Source organism: Ovis canadensis, chromosome 9 (assembly GCF_042477335.2).
Source record: "Ovis canadensis isolate MfBH-ARS-UI-01 breed Bighorn chromosome 9, ARS-UI_OviCan_v2, whole genome shotgun sequence".
Classification (NCBI taxonomy): Eukaryota; Metazoa; Chordata; class Mammalia; order Artiodactyla; family Bovidae; genus Ovis; species Ovis canadensis.
Window position 1 is genome coordinate 73,795,479 of NC_091253.1, and position 20,176 is coordinate 73,815,654.

General features: G+C 37.4%; 1 long non-coding RNA gene across 1 annotated transcript in view; it reads right to left on the reverse strand.

Annotated features, from left to right (window-relative positions):
• Positions 1-904: 904 nt before the first annotated feature.
• Positions 905-20,176, reverse strand: part of LOC138446266 (uncharacterized) — a 122,741-nt gene continuing 103,469 nt past the window's right edge. The window contains exon 3 of the long non-coding RNA XR_011259247.1: positions 905-1,078. This is a non-coding gene — a long non-coding RNA (uncharacterized lncRNA). The remainder of the gene's footprint in view (positions 1,079-20,176) is intronic.

Consider the following 20,176-nt stretch of genomic DNA (forward strand, 5'->3'; position numbering starts at 1 on the left):
CATAGACCAATGGAACAGAAATAAATCCATATATACACAGCTAATCTTTGACAAAGGTGTCAAGAATATGCAATGGGAAAAGGATAGTCTCTTAAATAAGTTGTGTCAGTGAAACTGGATACCCACATGCAAAAGCATGAAACAAGACCTTTATCTTATGCCAGTCATAAAAACTAACTCAACACAACTTAAAATGGATTATACACTTAAGTGTAAGACCTGAAGTCATAAAACACCTACATGAAAACAAAGGGGGATAAATTCTTTGACACTGGTCTTGGTAATGACTTTTTGGATATAATACCGAAAGCAGAGGCAACAGAAGGAAAAATAAATAGGTGGATATATACCAAACTAAAAATCTGTACAACAAAGGAAATCATCAGCAAAATCAAAAGGCAGCTTACAGAATGAGAGAAAATATGTGCAAACCACATACCTTAAAGGGTTGATATTCAAATATATAAGAAACACAGATAATGCAATAATAATAATAAAAATATGAAAAATGGGCAATGTACTGAATAGGAATTTTCCAAAGAAGAAATGTAAATATTGAAAAGATAACAGTAAATGTTGTGGAGAACGTAGAGAAAAGGGACTCCTATAAACTATTGGTGGCAATGTAAATTGGTACAACCATGAAAACTGTGGAGGTTTCTCAAAAAAAAAAAAAAAAAAGAATTACCAGACATTTCAGCAATTCCATTCTGCATATATATCCATTTATATCTAAATGAAATAAAATCATTATTTTGAAGAGATACCTGCATTCTCATGTTTATGGTAGCACTAGTCATAATAGCTGAGATATAGAAACAACCTAAGGCTCTGTCCATGAATAAATGGATAAGAAAGATGTGACATAGACAGACAAATAGATCAGTTCATTTCAGTCACTCACTGATGTCTGATTCCTTGCAACCCAATGGACTGCAGCACACCAGGCTTTGCTGTCCATCACCAATTCCTGGAGCTTGCTCAAACTCATGTCCATCGAGTAGGTGAGGCCATCCAACTATCTCATTCTCTGTTGTCCCCTTCTCCTCCTGCTGTCATTCTTTCCCAGCATCAGAATCTAAATAAATAGATAGATGATAGTAGATACATAGACACGTTGGAATATTATTCAGTCATGAAAAGGAAAGAAATCTTTCTCTTCATGCAGCATGGATGACACAGAGGATATTATGTTAAGCCAGACAGAAAGACAAACAATGTATGATCTCGCTTGTACATGGAATCTAAAAAAATAAAATAAAATAAAAAATCACTGGAAGAGAACAGTGGTTACCAGGAGTTGAATGTAGGTTAAATGGAGAGATACTGGTCAACGGCTTATAAGATGAGTGAATAAATCTTAGGGATAATGTATAGCATGGCTACTACTCTGTTTTACGCTTGAAATTTACTAAGAGTAGACTTTAAGTATTCTCATCACACACACACACAAAAATGGTAAACTCCATGAGGGGATGAATATGGTAATTAACCTGGTTGTGGGAATCATTTCACAGGGTATATGTATATCAAGTCATTATGTTGTATACTTTGAATATATAAACTTTTATTTATTAATTAATTGAGGTATATAGGGGTGCATTGGTAAAGAACATGCCTACCAGTTTAGAAGACACAAGAGATCCAGGTTTGATCCCTGGGTCAGGAAAATCCCCTGGAATAGGAAATGGCAACCCACTCTAGCATTCTTGCCTGGAAAATTTCATGGACAGGGGAGACTGGAGGGCTATAGTCCATGGGGTGGCAATGAGTAGGACAGGACCGAGCAACTGAGCACACACACATAATTACATACACCTCAATAAAGCTGGAAAAAAAAGAAATAAAATATTTTCTAAATTAAAAAAAGATGTTCTCTTGTTATAAGAAAATTAATCTAAAAATCAATGGAAGCATGATATATGGAAATTCTCCAATAATATAGAAATTAAATAACTCACTCTTCTGAATAACCCATGAATCAAAGAGGAAATCACTAGAAAAGTATTAAAACATTTTGAATTTATTTAAAAATGCTAAGTAATACATACTTTTGTTTAAAAAAGTAAAACTGGTAAATTATTAAACATTGATTGATTAAATGATAAAATTTAAAGAGTAAAAGGCAGTACATAAAATGGGAGAAGAAGTAAATGAGTCATGAAAATGAAATATACAGCAATCCAGAACACAGTCAATAAAAGTGTCATCTTTCTGTATGGTGACAAAAGTGGTCAAAGGTACAAGCTTTCAGTTACAAGATAAATTAGTACCACGATGTAAAGTACAATATGACAAATACAGTTCATGCTGCTGTATGTTATATATGAAAGTTGAGAGTATATCTTGAGTTCTCATCACACACAAAAAAAGTCTTTCTTTTTTTTTGTATCTATATGAGATGATAGATGATCAGCAAACTAAATGTGGTAACCATTTCATAGTGTATTTAGTCAAACCTTTATGCTGAATACCTTAAATTTATATAGTGCTACAAATCAATTATATTTTAATAAAACTGAAAGAAACAAAAAATAAAGTGGGAGAAGAATTTTGAATAGGAATTTCAAAACAGTTTGAGGTAAATCCCCCAAAACATGTGAACATTTTCTCAGCCACATTAGTCCTCAGATAAATTCAAGTCAAAATAACTTTATATAGCCAGTAATACAGCTAAACCTAAAGATGAATAAATAAAGAGATTGAAACACTAAGTGGAAACAAGGTTATAGAGCTTTTGGAACACTCATACAATGCCCATGGAAATATAAATTTTATACAACCACTTGGGAAAATTGACTGGTATTATGTACTAGATCACAAAAAGTGTATCCTATATCTCAACCATTTCACTACTGTGCAGGGAAAGGCAACTGCAACAATGATCATCCCAACATGATTCATGATACCCCAAACTTGAAACAACTTATTTTGTTTTAATTAATGAGGTGACATTTGGATGGGATTGTCCTCTTATCATGGTATAATTAGCATCTTCCAGTCCACCAAAAATAGCAGTACTATTGTCTAGTCATTTTAAAAATAACTTATAGTCATTTTGACGGAGAAGGCAATGGCAACCCACTCAGTACTCTTGCCTGGAAAATCCCATGGATGGAGGAGCCTGGTAGGCTGCAGTCCATGGGGTCGCTAAGAGTTGGGCACGACTGAGTGACTTCACTTTCACTTTTCATTTTCATGCATTGGAGAAGGAAATGGCAACACACTCCAGTATTCTTGTCTGGAGAATCCCAGGGACAGAGGAGCCTAGTGGGCTGCCGTCTATGGGGCAGCACAGAATCGGACACTACTGAAGCAAATTAGCACCAGCAGCAGTCGTTTTGACAATGTATTCTCACATGTCAAATGGCCTCTAGTTGAGACGTGCACACTCCTCATGAACTACATTACATGAAGGCCAAGCAGTGAATAATGCTGCAGAATAATGGATACAGAAATAGAGCATTTCATCTGGGCAGAAAATAGTTTCAGAAATTTATATTCTTTCTAATGCACAGAAAAGGGACCTTTCTTTAGGGGATTCTGAGGAGTCTCAGGAAGAAAGACTTAACAAAGGACTATATTGAAATGAAGTTAGAAAGCAAAGTTTTAAACCTTTCTCTCAGGTTGTAATCACATTACATATTTGCACAACCATTAAGTAAAAGCTTTTACTTATACTTTCAGTTCTAGTGAAATAATCCTGGCAGGACTGGAGCAGCCTGTCTCATACTTTCGTACTGGCCCTTGGAGAGAGAGACATAAAGCCATTGAATTAGCTGTGCTCAGAGTGGATGGACTTAAAAGGTTGTGTGTGTACATGCTAAGTTGCTTCAGCCATGTACCAGAGGGCAAAAGAAGTAAGATCCAAGATGCTTTAGGAGAACACGATAGAGGACAAATGAGAAAATGGAGTCATCTTCTCACCATTATAAATCTCAAAATGAGGGCTTCTCACCCTAGCAGGTAACCAGCAAGAAAACACTTTTTTTGGATTCATTAGAAGTGAAAGTGTTAGTCGTTTAGTCGTGTCTGACTCTTTGTGACCCATGGACTGTAGCCCGTCAGGCTCCTCAGTTCATGGAATTCTCCAAGCAAGAATACTGGAGTGGGTAGCCATTCTCTTCTCCAGGAGATCTTCCAGATCCAGGAATCAAACCCAGGTCTCCTGCACTGCAGGCAGATTCTTTCCCATCTGAGCCAGAGAAAGGAAATAAATAAAAAGTCTCTTCTCCACCTAGGTCTAAATAACAAAGAATAAAGGTAGAGGCTAACATACTATCCTTGATACTAATGAAGACTAATGAGGAGGGTGTAGCTTGTGTTAGTCACTCAGTCGTGCCCAACTGTTTGCGACCCCATGGACTGCAGCCCACCAGGCTCCTCTGTCCATGAGATTTTCCAGGCAAGGATACTGGAGTGGGTTGCCATTTCCTTCTCCAGGGTACCTTCGTTTAGCACAAAATGGGACATCCCAACTAAATCGCCAAAATTACCCAACCAGTCACTATCATGTTAGACCTGGACACTCCTCTGCTGAGAAGGAAGAACAGAGAGAAATTGTGTTCTCTGTGTGCTGGTTAATCTCCAAGAAAGAAGATAGGTGAGCTAAGTATATTCATTTATTTTTCTCAAAATTATCCATAGAGTAATTTACAACACATCTTTAAGGAGAAGTGAGTAAAGGTGAAGAAAGGTCTGGGGCTCCATTTAAGGGAAAAAAATACATGGGAAAGTGTTCCTTTATCATTTCCTAATATCCCTCCCCACCCTTGCCACATTGGACCGTACAAGGAAGCTCAGTGTTAAAGAACATCGAAGAATTTCCCCGCCCCAAGTAATTAGTAGTTTATCTGCTTAGTATTTCATCTACCTATCATGAGTCCACTTCACTAAACTTCTGCAAATGCTGCTTTCTTTATCTTCCTAAGAGTATCAGTATTTGGTTTAGATTTTGCCACCCAAATGTTCTGAAATGAATCAAAACAGTATATTCACTACATTAATTCCAAGAGCAGTCTATACTGTTAGTAAAAAATTTATTCTTTGTACTATTTTTAAAGCAAATTAAGTCCAATCATATTATTCATAATGTTATATCAATTAGAATTGATATTATATCAGACTGAACTCAATAAATTCAAATAACATTAGGAACCTCTAGTAAAAAAGATGTCCAAGTATTTTTTAACAACAAAAACTTTGTCAAAATGCTGGGATACATTATAATTTAATACAAATTTTCTATTACTTTTTAGGAAGAAATTCAAAGATTAAACTGCAATGATGTTAAGTATGCCATAAATTAAAGTTGAAAATAAAATCCTCTTCTTGTGAATTAATGACTAAAGTTTTAAAGTCTTAATTTAAATCCTAAAATCATTCAGCCAATTCTCTCAATCTGTTAATTTTCTGTCAAAGGGGTTTTTATGCTTGGTAGGAGCTAGTAATTCCTCTCTGGAATTGTGTGATGCCAGTAGAGTCACAGAAGTTGTAATAGTTTATTTCCAAGTGTCATAAGTACAAAATGTATTCATTAAACAAATATTTGCTGAGAGACTCCTATGTATCAGGCACTTTCTTAAAATCTTAGGATACACTAGTTAATAAAACATATCAAATCTCTCTGCTGTCATGAATCTTATATTCTAGATAATGTGACAAATAAGCAATTCATAATAATATTAAATAAGTTATATAAAGTTTTCAAATGTACTATTGGGGAAAAAAGAAGACATGTACTAAGTAAAAACCATAAGAGCAATAGATGATAGTTTTAAATAGAGTACAATGAGGTACCACTTCACATTAGTCAGAATGTCTGTGATCCAAAAATCTGCAAGCAATAAATGCTGGAGAGGGTGTGGAGAAAAGTGAACCCTCTTACACTGTTGGTGGGAATGCAAACTAGTACAGCCACTTTGGAGAACAGTGTGGAGAGTCCTTAAAAAATTGCAAATAGAACTACCTTATGACCCAGCAATCCCACTGCTGGGCATACACACTGAGGAAACCAGAATTGAAAGAGACACATGTACCCCAATGTTCATCGCAGCACTGTTTATAATAGCAAGGACATGGAAACAGCCTAGACATCCATCAGCAGATGAATGGATAAGAAAGCTGTGGGACATATACACAATGGAGTATTATTCAGCCATTAAAAAGAATACATTTGAATCAGTTCTGACGAGATGGATGAAACTGGAGCCGATTATACAGAGTGAAGTAAGCCAGAAAGAAAAACACCAATACAGTATACTAACACATATATATGGAATTTAGAAAGATGACAATGATGACCCTGTATGCAAGACAGCAAAAAAGACACAGATGTGTATAGCGGACTTTTGGACTCTGTGGGAGAGGGAGAGGGTGGGATGATTTGGGAGAATGGCATTGTAACATGTGTACTATCATGTAAGAATCGAATCGCCAGTCTATGTCCGATGCAGGATACAGCATGCTTGGGGCTGGTGCACGGTGATGACCCAGAGAGATGTTATGGGGAGGGAGGTGGGAGGGGGGTTCATGTTTGGGAACACATGTACACCCGTGGTGGATTCATGTCAATGTATGGCAAAACCAATACAGTATTGTAAAGTAAAATAAAGTAAAAATAAAAATTAATAAAAATAAAAATAAAATAAAATAAAATAAATAGAGTAGTAAGGCTAAGCCCCATTGAAAAGGTCCCATTTAAGCAAATGACTCGTTAGGCATCTTTGAGAGTAAACCATGTGGGCTTCTGGGGAAACCATTGGAGGAAGAGAAAAGTCAGAGCATAGGTTCTAAGTCCTTCTAAGTCACATGTTTCGGAGGGTATCCCAGCATCTGGAGAGAGCAAGTATTCTTTCAGCCACTGTCCCTGGGGTCTCCCACTGGAATGGGCACAATTCCTTCAGAGCTTCAGAAATTATTATTCAATGCCAAATATATCTAATAAATGTGATTTTCCTCTACTTTCCTAAGTTGCATAGCTCTAGCTGGGAGGTACTCTTGCTTCAGCTCAACGTCTATTTCAGACACAGACTTTATCTGTCATTGATAACTTTGTTGTATCTTCTCTCAGCCTGGGCATGTTCTCCCAAGATACAAGTGATCTCATCATCCCCACCTTTAATGTCTATATTCCAATCCTCAGACCTTCCTCTCTCAAATATATCTAGAGTTTTTAACTTCTAGCTATGCTTGTAATAATCTTTAATGGGCTGTTCTTCTTAGCATGGATCCTTAAGTCATAGCTTTCAAGGGTGTCTCTCAATGGTTTCTTGAACCCTGATATTCTTTGTGGGAGTCATTTCCATCTACTCTGGAATATTTTGTTCTTCCCTGTTAAATTTCTTTGGGCATTAGTCACTATTTCTCAATTGCATTTAAAATGCTTCTTTATTTTAATGGCCTTTTAAAAAGTAGTTATGTACCAGTGCTTATCAGTTTAGACTGAACTTCAAGATATAATTTTCCTCTTAGGTACTTCTAAGCTGTCCTCTAAGATAGATTAGATCTCAATCTTTTCCTTAAGAATCTCTCTCTTCCTCCAATTTAATCAGCCTGATCTGTTTTATTTTGTTTTTATTCCTGTACCATTTTCATCCTAATCATAAGACTGAAGCACTCTTAAATCCATCTAGTTTTGTCTCCGTTTTTAAGCAAATCTGACTCTAAAGATTCAAAGTATTCCAGACCCAGACTATTAATGCTGCTATATTATTTTGCAATAATTTGTTTCTCTACTTGATGTCATAAAAATGACACATTATTTTAATAGACAGTATATCACTATTTCATAATCAACCACTTTTTATGGGTGGTGAATGAGAACCAATTTGATTTCAAGGAATAAAGAGTGATGCCTAAGAATCTATGAATAAACCATATGAACCCAAAGTTTTCTAGTCGATTCATAGTTACCTCTAAATATAAGTGTAGAATTAAATTAGAGCCACCTATCTAAAGTTGCCCAAGAATGCCTAGCACTAAAATCTAAGAGTTAGGGCTTCCTTAATACTCTGCAGCAATATGAAACCCTGCTTAAATGCTTGCCTTAGTTTTATTTAAGCCATCTCTGCCAGCCACACATCAGCTAAAGCTAGGGTGCATGTGTGTACATGTGTTAACACACGTGTACACATGCAAGTGCACACATACATACACACTCCAAATAGAGTTCATTATCAAGCTGTAGCCTGCAAGCCTTGCTTAAGGCCCTTCGTGTATACTTGCCATTTATCTCAGGCCATTTGTAAAGTCTAGCCTCACCTCCACAAAGTCATTAAATTTACCCTTAGTTAAAAAAGCAGTCCCCAGACTTCCAGTTTCTGCTCCAGCATGCAAGGAAGCCATCAATACACTCTAACAAATAAAAACCAGAACAAATTGAAAAACTCAACAATTCTTCTTAAATCTGTCAGAGAAGTGAAGTCAAAAGACAAATCACTTTCATCAAAATAGGAGAGACAGACAACTGGATAAAAAGAATCACTACTGACTAAGAGGAGACCCATGAGCAGAAACCGCTTCAGGAACCAGTGCTGAAGCAGGAAAACCTGAACTGTAATTGTGGATTGTTGGAAGCTCAGCATGAAAAAATCTGAGCATTAAAAATTTCAGTGGAGCCAAGTAATAGGGGGTCACCACATTTTTTGAGTGTGAGTGTAAAATAGTGACCACATTTTACTTCCTGGAGCTCTACCAAGTTCTCACAGCAAGTGTTTTAAAACTTTTTGTTCCCTTGGAGGAGAGCATGGCAACTCACTCCAGTATTCTTGCCTGGAGAATGCCCATGGACAGTTATGGCAGGCTACAATCCATGGGGTGGCAAAGAGTCACCCCATGCAAGCTCATGAATTCTTTCCTGCAAGAAGAGAAAGAAGTTATCCTGGGAGGTACACAATTTATAGATAGACTGTGGGCCATCTCGGAGGCAAAAAGTACTAGGGTATGGGGTTGCATTTTTTATATTGGTGGGTAATTTCATAGACTAATGAATGGGAGAAGTATTCCAGCTATTTTGAGGAAGGTGGGGATATCCACGAATTGTGCCACTACCTACTTTAGGACCTTTTATGGTCAGCCATGGAATTGTCATGGCACCTATGGGTGTCTCATTTAGCATATGCTGATGTATCACAATAAACATATACTGAGGCTCAAGGTCTAGTAAGGCCTACCGATAAGGAAACATTTTAAAATCTGAGGCTAATCTATTGGGGCTCCTCAGGGCCTAATTGACCTGGGAGAAAAGAAATATATCACCTCAGCCCTCTCTAGCCATCTTTCTTCTACTGAAGGCAGAGACAGATAAGGAGAATGGGGAACTAAAGGCACTTGTAAAGTTCACAGCTTGGGGCACAGGTTCACTAAAAGACTGAGAACTAATCTTGAAATATAGAACATTTCCCTCCCCCCACACTTTACCACCATATCATTAAAATCCTATTTATCAGAGTTCCTCTTACCTAGCATATCATGGCTGATTTCAATTAAAAAGTTACAAGGCATACTAAACAGAAAAGAGACAGTTTGAAGACAGTAACCATCAGAGCCAAAAGCATATATGGCAGGAATGGTGAAACTATCAGACCAGGAACTTAAAACAACTATGATTAACATGGTATGAGTTCTAAGAAAGAAAAGTATACCACATTTAAAAACAGAAGGATAATATAAACAGAGTGATGGAAATCCTAAGAAGGAATAAAAAAGAAATGCTACAAAACAAAAGATATAAAAGAAATGAAGAGTGCCTTGGGTGGGCTCATTAGTAGACTGGACACAACTGAGGAAAGAATCTCTGAATTTGATAATATGTTGATAGAAACTTTCAAAAGTGAAAAAAAAAAGACTAAAAACCTGGAACAAGATATCCAACAACTGTGGGACATATATACTAGTTGAAATATAGGTTTAATGAAAACACTAAAAAGAAAAAGACCAGAAGAAATATTTGAGGAAATAATGACCAAGAATTTCCCCAATTAATGTTAGGACACTTATCAACATCCAGAGACATTCTTGATTGTCACAGCTGGAAGGAATGTACTACTGATGTTTAGTGGGATACTACAATGCACAGGAAATTTCCCCATACACGCAACAAGCAATTGTCCAGCCCTAATAGTCGATAGTGCCAAGGCTGAGAAACTCCTCTGTGGACAAAACTTCTAAAGCTACATTCAAGCTTGAATAACAAAATGGCATGTTTTCTGAGGATTAAAGACCCCTACCCAGTGGTTTAAGCTGTAAAGAATCCTCGTGCAATGCAAGAGACACAGGAGATGTGGGTTCCAACCCTGGATCAGGAAGATCCCCTGGAGGAGGGCATGGCAATCCACTCCAGTATTCTTGCCTGGATAATCCCATGGACAGAGGAGCCAGGTGGGCTACAGTTCAAAGAGAAACAAAGAGTGGGACATGACAGCACATACGCACATACCCAGGCATCAACAATTAAAAGCCATCTGCACCAATGCGAACCCCTGACCACCTGAAAATAAGCCTTTGTAAACTACCAGGTTAAGAACTTCCAATCCATGCATTGAAGGACTAGAGAGAGTTCCACCAGTTATGCCAGTCTGCATCAGCTATCTGAAACCTTCAAGGAATGTAATGTGCTTAGTGTTTTTAAACAGATTTGCATTTTATGAAAATTTTCCTATTAGTAAAGTTACAACCTTGAAAAATTTACTTAAATACTTTGAGTTTCATCTATAAAATGAGAGGAAATGCACAATTTTATATCATTGTTGTATAGATTAAGTTACTTGGCATATATATCCAGTAAGTGTTCAAAGAAGTCAGTCCTGATAAGTTGATGAGAGTTTTTGCTGCTGCTGCTAAGTCACTTCAGTCATGTCCGACCCCATAGATGGCAGCCCACCAGGCTCCCTCGTCCCTGGGATTCTCCAGGCAAGAACACTGGAGTGTGTTGCCATTTCCTTCTCCAATGCATGAAAGTAAAAAGTGAAAGTGAAGTCTCTTAGTCGTGTCCAACTCTTAGTGACCGCATGGACTGCAGCCTACCAGGCCCCTCTCTCCATGGCATTTTCCAGGCAAGAGTACTAGAGTGGGTTGCCATTGCCTCCTCTGAGAGTTTCTGCTAGATGTCCTATATTTTCTCCTAAAGAACTACTCTGCATGAGTTTCCACCCTACTCCCTGATCTGGGAGATTGAAGTCTGTATGGTAAGACTTCTCAAACTCTGGTGACTTCGGCCATTAGGGAGAACCAGAAGTAAAATTGGAAAAGTGAGGCTTGATTATTCCCTGGACTCACTATCTGGGAGTTTCTGGGTCATAACAGCCCTTCTGTTACAAGCCCACAATGTTGAATTATCTCTTGTGGTTTCTCTATACCTGACTGCACTTCCTCTCTAACTTTTGAAAATTGCTCCTTTATCTAACTCTCTTCAAAATACCCCATTTGAGATTTACTTCTGTTCCCTGTCAGGACTATGACAGGTACTGTTATTAATTATGGTGATTGTGATGTTGTTTTTGATGCCACGATTTCTGTAGGGGAAAAATCATGTGTTCTATCACTATTTTCCTCAAGTCCACAGTGCTATTAAACTATAATGCAGATACAAACAAAACCAGTGGATTCTTGTGTTTTAATTTGGTTACCATTAATATTAATTCAGCTATGTCATTTCATTAAAAAATTATACATATTACTAGATGATAATAAACATATAAAGTCAAGAACATTGATGGTAGGCAAACACAAGTATAAAATCCTTTTAATGTTGGAGTTTGTAATGTTCCCTCAGCATAGTAATTTATAAGCAAATGTCTCCTATTTCACTCTTCTCTAAAATTTTAAAATCTTTAAAAAATTCCATTAACTGCAACAAATCCTTAACATAAAATTTAAATAGTTGATAAGCTTCTCATATTGCAATTGTTAGCTTAGGATTCTCAAGAGATTTGGCTCTGAAATTAGATACAATCACTTTTCTGCCAAAGAAAATTACACCAATTTAATGAAACTGTCAGACTAGACCAAGCAATATACACATCAAATAGGTCAGTTCTCAAAGATTGTTCTTCAAAATTCATGACTCTTTTTCTAATAGGATAGTAAAAGTTGCACAAATTCTAGGAATCTTTTTAGTTCAGGAAGCATTTTCTTCTCAACAATGAAGGTTTTTTTAGGATTTTAAGTATTAGGCTGTTAAATTTTATGTGATCATATAATTTATCATCCTATTAGGAAATGTTTGTGAGTATCAGGTGTGTGTGTATGTGTTCAGTCTCTCAGTTCTGTCCAACTCTTTGAGACCCTATAGACTATAGCCTACTAGATTCTTCTGTCCATGGAATTTTCCAGGCAAGAATATTGAAGTGGGTTACATTTCCTACTCCAGATCTTTTCCTGACCCAGGGATCAAACCTCTGTCTCCTACAATGCAGGTGGATTCTTTACCACTTCACCATCTGGAAGAGCTATTAATAATTATATGAGGTAACAGGGGCAAAACGGGACTGTGAGGAGGAAACTGTGACATTTGGTTACTCCATTAGGCTCCTTCTGGATTAAATAAATGTGTGTGTGCTCAGTTGTTTCAGTTGTGTCAGACTCTGTAACACTATGGACTGGAGCCTGCCTGTTCAAGGAATTCAGGCATGAATACTGGAGTTGGTTGCCATGCCCTCCTCTGGACAATCTTCCCAACCCAGGGATTCCCCCCATGTCTCCTGTAATTGATATAAATGTGATTGGTATAAAGAGAGAGTTCCCCTGAAAAACTGTAAGAATCATGTTTCTGACATCTGCAGTTGTTTTCCAAAGTAAGCTACTTTTTCAGAAAACCAAGGGATGGTGGTATTCAGGTTTTTCAAAAGACATTTCCAAAGGGCCCATGTCAGTGTCCAGAGACAAAATGTTCTAAATATCTCCGGAAAAATAATGAACTGTAACACTGGGAAGGAAAATGAAAGAATGGTTCACTGCAGAAGCACAGTGACAGCATCAACTGATGGGACTACAAGCATCCCCCAAAACCTATAATAGCGCAGTGGTGCTTAAGATAACATTAGGAAGACAGAAAAGTAATGCTCAAAATTCTCCAAGCTAGGCTTCAACAGAACATGAACTGAGAAATTCCAAATGTTCAAGCTGCATTTAGAAAAGCCAGAGGAATCAAACTGCCAACATCTGTTGGATCATAGAAAAAGCAAGAGAATTCCAGATGAACATCTACTTCTGCTTCATTGACAATGTTCAAGCCATTGACTGTGTGGATCACAACAAACTGCAGAAAAATCTTAAAACAATGCAAGTGCCAGACCACCTTACCTGTATCCTGTGAAACCTGTATACAGGTCAAGAAACAACAGGTAGCCCGGATATGGAACAAAGGCTGGTTAAAAAGGGGGAAAGGAGTACATCAATGCTGTATATGGTAACTTGCTTATTTAGCTTATATGCAGAGTACATCATTTCAAATGTCAAGCTAGATGAAGTGTAAACTTCTAACAAGACTGCCAGGAGAAATATCAATAACCTCAGATATGTAGATGATACCACCATTACAGAAGGAAGCTAAAAGCAACTAAAGAGTCTCTTGTTGAAGGTGAAAGAAGAGAGTGAAAAAGTTGGCTTAAAACTCAACATTCAAAAAAATCATGGCATCTGGTCCCATCACTTCATGGCAAATAGATAAGAAAACAATGGAAATAGTGACAGACTTTATTTTCTTGGGCTCCAAAATCACTGCTGATGATGACTACAGCCATGAAATTAAAAGATGCTTGCTCCTTGGAAGAGAAGCTACGACAAACCTAGACAGTGTATTAAAAAGCAGAGACATTACTTTGCCAACAAAGGTCTGTTTCATCAAAGCTATGGTTTTTCCAGTAGTCACGTATGGATGTGAGAATTGGACCATAAAGTAGGCTGAGCACCAAAGAACTGATACTCTTGAACTGTGGTGTTGGAGAAGACTTTTGAGAGTCCCTTGGCCTACAAGGAGATCAAACTAGTCAATCCTAAAGGAAATCAGTCCTAAATATTCATTGGAAGGACTGATGCTGAAGCTGAAACTCTAATACTTTGGCCACCTGATGCAAAGAGCCAATTCATTAGAAAAGACCCAGATGCTGGGAAAGATTGAAGGCAGGAGGAGAAGGTGACCGCAGAGGATGAGATGCTTGCATGGCATCACTGACTTGATGGACGTGAGTTTGAGCAAGCTCTGGGAGACAGTAAAGAACAAGGAAGCCTGGCATGCTGCCATCCATGGGGTCGCAAAGAGTCCAACACAACTGAGCAACTCAACAAGAACAACAAGAAAGGAAAACAGAGGTCACCTTCTGGATTACCTCCTTTACACTAAAGCAGGTCCTGCTGCTGTTAAGTCACTTCAGTTGTGTCCGACTCTGCACGACCCCATAGATGGCAGCCCACCAGGCTCCACCGTCCCTGGGATTCTCCAGGCAAGAACACTGGAGTGGGTTGCCATTTCCTTCTCCAATGCATGATAGTGAAAAGTGAAAGTGAAATCACTCAGTTGTCTCCAACTCTTTGCGACCCCATGGACTGCAGCCTACCAGGCTCCTCTGTCCATGGGATTTTCCAGGCAAGAGTACTGGAGTGGGTTGCCATTGCCTTCTCCAAAAGCAGGTCCAATTTCCCACAATTTTTCAACAGGCTTTGGTTTTTTCCCTTTTGTTTTTGGGATATAAGTAAGAATTAGCCTCTGGATATACTTAACAATATTCTTGGCAATTCTATTACTCCTTTCCATAGGCATTAACTAAGGAACCAAAAAAATCTGCTTGGTAACTACATCTATCAGTATTTTTGTATATGTGATCATAAATTTCATGTTTACCAAAATGTCTACATTCCAAATAAAGCATCCTATAGACAGGTTTGAACTTAGTAAAACTTCCACTGAGGATATTTCTTATATAATTCAATTCTGTTAAAGAGTTTTAAGTCAGTATCATGGTATAGGGAGTGTTCTTTCAAACAAATAACTCTAGCTGATTATAAAAATTTTAAATTTTAGATTGATCTATAAAAAATGTAAATAACAAGCAATGTCACATACAGAGTTTTCTGCCTACAGCTGTCTGAACTGCTTGAGACAACAGCCTTCAGTCTGAGAGTCTGTGATGCAAATGAATACAGGGATATAACACTGAAAACTCTATTTGTGCTGCTGACATGAAGTGAATTAAATATAATAACCTTGTAAATGTTCATATTTCAATCAAGATATGAACATTTTTTCATGTCATTTCATGGTTCTATTTTGAACCAATAAATCATTATCTATGTACTGCTTTGCCATGATTAAAGTTTAAATGGATGAGCAAAAATTCCACTGAGCTTTGTGAAACTGTAGAAACTGAATATTGACTATCAACTCTGAGCAGTTAGTAAATAAAACATTCAAATGCAAAGCTCTTTTACTGTAGCTTAAAGCAAGATGTTGGTGTACAATGAGTAATACAATCTATGTAAATAGCTGGCATCTAAACTGATACATCAAACACATTATATTAAGCCTTTGTGAATTTAGAGCTAAGTGCCTCTCTTTAGTTGATACAGAAAAAAAATTTGACATTCTGCTAAGTGAAAAGGGTGTTCAAGTTCAAATTACAACTTAGAATGTTCTAAGCAGCATCACAACTCAAGATGAAAACTTTAGCATTCACCTCAAAGAAACACACCTGACACATGTCATTTATTCAAAATGGTCTTACCATTGTGCTTACAGTACATACATGTTGAGAGGTTAAGAAATGATGGAAGCATGTCCTGAGAGCACAGTTCTTATTGGAGCTATGTCCCAAGCTGATTTATAATATGTAGGTACGCCTTTTTAAAATAGATAGAAAAGCCAAAATCTTCCAAGAGTTATTTGCTACTTTAGCAGAGTGCAGGAAGCTCTGGCTTGAATAATTAAGTAGTAACAGCAATAAAGAAGGAAATGGCAACCCACTCCAGTATTCTTGCCTGGAGAATCCCAGGGACGGGGGAGCCTGGTGGGCTACCATCTATGGGGTCGCACAGAGTCGGACATGACTGAAGCAACTTAGCAGCAGTAGTAGTAGCAGCAATACTAAAGGAAATCCAGGTATTTCTAAGATTTTCTATTATTCACTATTCATTCTTCCATTACTGATTTATCTGCTCAACAATTATTGTACCCTCAGATGCAGAATATATACACTAAGCCCTGTAGAAACTAAAAATAACACAAAAGCTATCGATCCTGCATATGATAGAAAGAATAGTGGCCCCCAAAGATGTCCACTTCTTAATCCCTGAAATGTGTAAATATTTTACAAAGTAGACAGGATTTTGCAGATGTGTTTAAAATAAAGGTTTTTGAGATAGGATCATCCTGGATTATCAAGTTGGCCCAAAGTAATCACAAGGATCATTCTAGAAGAGGTCAGAATCAGAAGGAGAAATGTGAAAATATTATTCTGCTAATACTGATAAAAGAGGACGGAACCATGAGCTAAGGGTGTAGGTGGCCTCTGCAGTCTACATAAGGCAGATTCTCTCCTATGGCCTCCAAAAAGAATGCAGCCTGGCCAACATTGTATGGTAAGAGCCATTTTGAACTTCTGACATTCAGAAATGCTTATTCAGTTCAGTTCAGTTCAAGTCACTCAGTCGCGTTTGACTCTTTGCAACCACATGAACCACAGTGTGCCAGGCCTCCTTGTCCATCAACTCCCAGAGTTTACACAAACTCATGTCCATTGAGTCGGTGATGCCATCCAACCATCTCATCATCTGTCATCCCCTTCTCCTCCTGCCCTCAATCTTTCCCAGCATCAGGGTCTTTTCAAATGAGTCAGCTCTTCGCATCAGGTGGACAACGTATTGGAGTTTCAGCTTCAACAACAGTCCTTCCAATGAACACCCAGGACTGAGCTCCTTCAGAATGGACTGGTTATATCTTCTTGCAGTCCAAGGGACTCTCAAGAGTCTTCTCCAACACTACAGTTCAAAAGCATCAATTCTTCGGCATTCAGCTTTCTTTATAGTCCAACTCTCACATCCATATATGACTACTGAAAAACCATAGCTTTGACTAGACAGACCTTTGTTGACAAAGTAATGTATCTGCTTTGTAATATGCAGTCTAGGTTGGTCATAACTTTCCTTCGAAGGAGTAAGCATCTTTTAATTTCATGGCTGCAGTCACCATCTGCAGTGATTTTGGAGCCCCAAAATATAAGGTCTGACACTGTTTCTACTGTTTCCCCATCTATTTGAGATGAAGTGATGGGACCAGATGCCATGATCTCAGTTTTCAGAATGTTGAGCTTTAAGCCAACTTTTTCACTCTCCTCTGTCACTTTCATCAAGAGGCTCTTTAGTTCTTCTTCAGTTTCTGCCACGAGGGTGTTTTTTCATCTGCATATCTGAGGTTATGATATTTCTCCCAGGAATCTTGATTCCAGCTTGTGCTTGTTCCAGCCCATCATTTCTCATGATGTACTCTGCATATAAGTTAAATGAACAGGGTGACAATATAGAGCCTTGACATACTCCTTTTCCTATTTGGAACCAATCTGTTGTTCCATGTCCAGTTCTAACTGTTGCTTCCTGACCTGCATACAGATTTATCAAGAGGCAGGTCAAGTGATCTGGTATTCCTATCTCTTTCAGAATTGTCCACAGCTTATTGTGATCCACACAGTCAAAGGCTTTGGCATAGTCAATAAAGCAGAAATAGACATTTTTCTGGAACTCTCTTGCTTTCTCTATGATCCTGTGGATGTTGGCAATTTGATCTCTGGTTTCTCTGTCTTTTCTAAAACCAGCTTGAACATCTGGAGGTTCACGATTCATGTATTCCTGAAGCCTGGCTTAGAGAATTTTGAGTATTGCTTTACTAGCTTGTGATATGAGTGCAATTGTGTGGTAGTTTGAACATTCTTTGGGATTGCCTTTCTTTGGGATTGGAATGGAAACTGACCTTTTCCAGTCCTGTGGCCACTGCTGAGTTTTCTAAATTTGCTGACATATTTAGGGCAGCACTTTCACAGCATCACCTTTTAAGATTTAAAATAGCTCAACTGGAATTCCATCACCTCCACTAGCTTTATTCGTAGTGATGCTTTCTAAGGCCCACTTGACTTCACATTCCAGGATGTCTGGCTCTAGGTGAGAGATCATACCATCGTGATTACCTGGGTCATGAAGATCTTTTTCGTACAGTTCTGTGTATTCTTGCCACCTTTTCTTAATATCTTCTGCTTCTGTTAGGTCCCTATCATTTCTGTCCTTTATTGTTCCCATCTTTGTATGAGATATTCCCTTGGTATCTGACTGTCTTGAAGAGATCTCTAGTCTTTCCCATTCTGTTGTTTTCCTCTGTTTCTTTGCATTGATCGCTGAGGAAGGCTTTCTTATCTGTCCTTGCTATTCTTTGGAACTCTGCATTCAAATGAGTTTATCTTTCCTTTTCACCTTTGCTTTTCACTTTTCTTTTCACAGCTATTTGTAGCTTAATAAAATTTAAATTATTAAAAAAATTAAGTTATTTTAAGCCAAAAAGTCTGTGATAATTTGCTATAGCAGCAACAGAAAATTAATGCACAACCTTATAGAAATCTGTGGGCCAAAATAACTATACACTACATACATAATTTAACAGAAAGTCAATATCTGAGAGATAAATGGATGATATGATAATAAATACTTAATAGCTGATAACACTGACTGAGGAAGTATTATGTGTCAAGACACTTTAATCTAATTTTCACAACTCTTAGGATAAAACTATTTTCTACCATTGCTGTGGTTGGAAAAATTTTTAACTTCTTACTAAAAGTTAGCTTAATAAATAGGAAAGAGTTTGAATCCATGCTGTGCAATTTCAAATCATGAAGTCTAAACCACTGTGTTCTATATAACACCTCACCAACACAGACATAGGGGGAATTAAGGTAGTTGAATAAAGACCTAAAGTGGCAATTAATCTGTGCATATGTTAATGAGGGGTGAGAGAAGTATTCCTGAGACCAGGTATAGTAAACACAACATATATGTCCGGAATAAATAAATATCTTAATCCAGTCTTGTATAGCTTATAGCCATAGTCACCTATATATGTCATGCTTTATTCAACAGAAGCACTTTGTTACATGGTATTTTTTCTTTTTTCCGCTTATTTGGTAGCTTTCACTGGGTAAGTTTTCCTCCAGAGTAATCAGTTGTTTTACTTGGAATGAACACACAAACATGCATGTGTGCATAATGGCCTGACATAGCTGTGTTTATCTTTATATATTCCCATACATGTCATGAACTCAGGCATAATTGAACACCTCCAAAGTTTTATTAAATAAATTAATTAATTAATGAAGATAATCAAAATATTTTATGATTTTAAGCATCCTAAGAGCAATCTAATATATACTTCCATGAAGGATGAAATCCTTCTTGTTAGAGTAATTATAGTGATGTATTAGAAGGTTTCTTTTAAATGTCAGTATGATATATATAATTATTTCTATTCTTCACTAGCTTTACCAGTGAAAATTTTAATTTGGAAATTTAAAATATCATGGCTTAAACTTATGAAAATAAGAAAACTAAATAAAAATTATGTTTTGAAATTTTGTTTCTGAGACAAAAACGTAGTCTGCAGTGTAGGCTAATATTCATGGAAATGGGAAGAAAGAGGAGTGACTGTATGAGTCTTGTTAAAATAGAATTAACCAATTTTATTGAGTGGTTAGGTTTAGACTATTGGGAACAGAAGAAAAGATAACACCAATATTTTGAAACTAGGTTAGTTAGTTAATGGGAACATAATAGAACCATCCAGAGAAATTCTATCTGGAATTTGGAACTTCACTTAGAATACCATCCTGCAGTGTGTTTTCTGTGAAGCCAAATTTCTGGTGGCAAATAGCAGGATTTTATGAGAAAGAAAGAGGCTTCCCAGGTGATTCAGCTGTAAAGAACCCACCTGCCAATTCAGGAGAAGCAGGTTCAATCCCTGGGTTGGGAAGATCCCCTGGAGAGGAAAATGGCAATCCACTCGAATATTCTTGCTTGGGAAATCCCATGGATGAGGAGCCAGGGATCACAAAAGAGTTGGACATGACTTAGGAACTAAACAACAGCAGGGAGAGGGATTCTGGTGAAACCACTAGAACACCTGATTTGATCAAAGAAAATCATTTCT